Here is a 2,295-nt window from a genome sequence, read left to right on the forward strand (position 1 = left end):
AGAGACAAAAACGAAGAAGAAGGAGGAATGATTAAGCGAGACAAAGCTTAAGAGACCGAAGGAGAAGACGTTCAGAGAGTAAAAAAAAAAATGGAAGAAGAAGGAGAAACGATTTTTAATTTTACAATCCCTAGCTTTCAATATTTTCCCCCAAATCAATTTTCAAGTCGCGGACACTAAAAAAATTATTTCCCGGTTACTATTATTATAGCGTTTATAACCTGAAAATGCTATTACTAATCGATCCAACTAAGCGCAAGACCAAATTATTTTGCCGCTCAAAATAAGATAGCGTTTATTTAAAAGAAACGCTGTTAAATATTAAGAAAGAAGATAACTATAGCATAACTGAACAAAACACTATATCCCGATGCTATTAATCCCCCGATTTCCTGTAGTGAATATATCCGTCTGGTATCTCGGCTTTCGCCTAATAGTGTTTTACCCTCAGTCAATTAACACTGAATTTTTTGCCTTTGGATTTGAGTAACACAATATCTCCATATGGTCGGACCTCCTTGATGGTGAAAGGACCGGACCAACGAGAACGAATCTTATCGGGAAACAACTTCAAACGAGAGTTGTATAAGAGAACTTGATCATTAGGCTCAAAGTCCGAGATGATATTTTTATCATGATATAAGCTTTGGTTCTCTCCTTGTACAGCTTAGAGTTCTTAAATGCATGATACCGCAACTCATCCAACTCATTCAGCTGAACCAACCTCCTCTCTAAAGCAGCCTTAGAATAAAAATTCATCAACTTAACAGCCCAAGCCATCTTGTGTTCAAGCTCCATTTGAAGATGACATGCTCTCCAATAAAGCAGATGAAACAAAGTAGTGCCGAGTGGTGTCTTATATGCAGTCCGATATGCCCAAAGTGCATCGTCTAACTTCTCAGCTCAATCCTTCCTTGTCAAATCCACTGTCGTCTCAAGACTCTCCTTAATCTGACGGTTCGGGTACCGGATCTTTGGATCTATAGACATAAAATTGAATTGGGTATTATATGGATTTCGGTATTATTATCTGAACTTGATAAAAATACACAAAATTGGTATAAAAACCCGAACTAACATTAAAAACCCCGAAACAATGTATAACTTGAATCTCAAATACCAAGTAGAATGTATCAAAAGATACATAGAACTGAAAGATTGAAGAGTAGAAATGAAAGTCTTAAAGAAATGAGAAATTCAAATAGAATGCTAGTCTAAATTCTGAAACTTAAAAGAGAGAAACAAGTAGCTAATGTCATCTTCCAAAATTCTAAATGGACCAAAAAACATAGTTCCACAGTCTTCTACTCATCTTCTTCTGCCATAAGAAATGTAATCACATAGGAGTCTTCTGTTAGGGTTCCAAACACTGAAAATAAACAAACAAAACATTACAAATGGTAACTTGTAATTAAGTAATTAACATCAAAGAAAGAGAAAAGAAAATTGACCTCTTTGAAGCTCATGTTCAAACTCAACTTCTGCAAGAATTTGTGCATTGTAAGCATATTTTCTTCAAACTTAATGTCTTGTTTTAACCATTGTTCAGTACACATCAAAATCTCCACCATGTAGTGCGTAACACAACTCCTATATGGATCGATTATCCTTCCACTAGTGCTAAAATCACTTTCAGAAGCAACAAATGACATTTGCATTGCAAATAAATCTCTAGCCATCTGATATAAAAGAGGGTACCTCACACTGTTGACTTTCCACCAAGAAAGTACATCATACTCAACTTCCATCATCAAATCCGGATTCGAAACTTCTTCTCTCAGATATGTATCCAATTCAGTAGTATCTCTAACTCCAATACTTCTGAGCAATGTATCATACTTTTTCTCCATCGGGTTGTATCCATCAAAGTCATCATCGAGTGAGTCGAATGCGTCTTAATGCCATTACAGACTGCAATCACACTATCTTTAATTTCAGACATTTCATCCTTCACTATCAAGTTTATAATATGACCAGTGCACCTCATATGCATGAAATCTGCATCCATAACATATCAAAGAGAAACTAATTGAAACTGACTCAGAGCATTGCCATTAGCAGTTTCATTATCAACAATGACACTGAACACCTTCTCTATCCCCCATTCAGAATCACATTCTAGAAGTGTAATCATCTCAGAATGATTAGGATGGTTTACTTCTAGAGTTGCAGAGGACAATGAGTAAAAAAAAATATTATTGCAGAGGACGATGATCAAAAAGATGATTGCAGAGGAGAGGACAAAGAAGACGAAGTACCAGTGCTTTCCTTCGTGAAGTCGCAGAAGGAGGAGAA

This window comes from Camelina sativa, chromosome 2 (assembly GCF_000633955.1).
Source record: "Camelina sativa cultivar DH55 chromosome 2, Cs, whole genome shotgun sequence".
Classification (NCBI taxonomy): domain Eukaryota; kingdom Viridiplantae; phylum Streptophyta; class Magnoliopsida; order Brassicales; family Brassicaceae; genus Camelina; species Camelina sativa.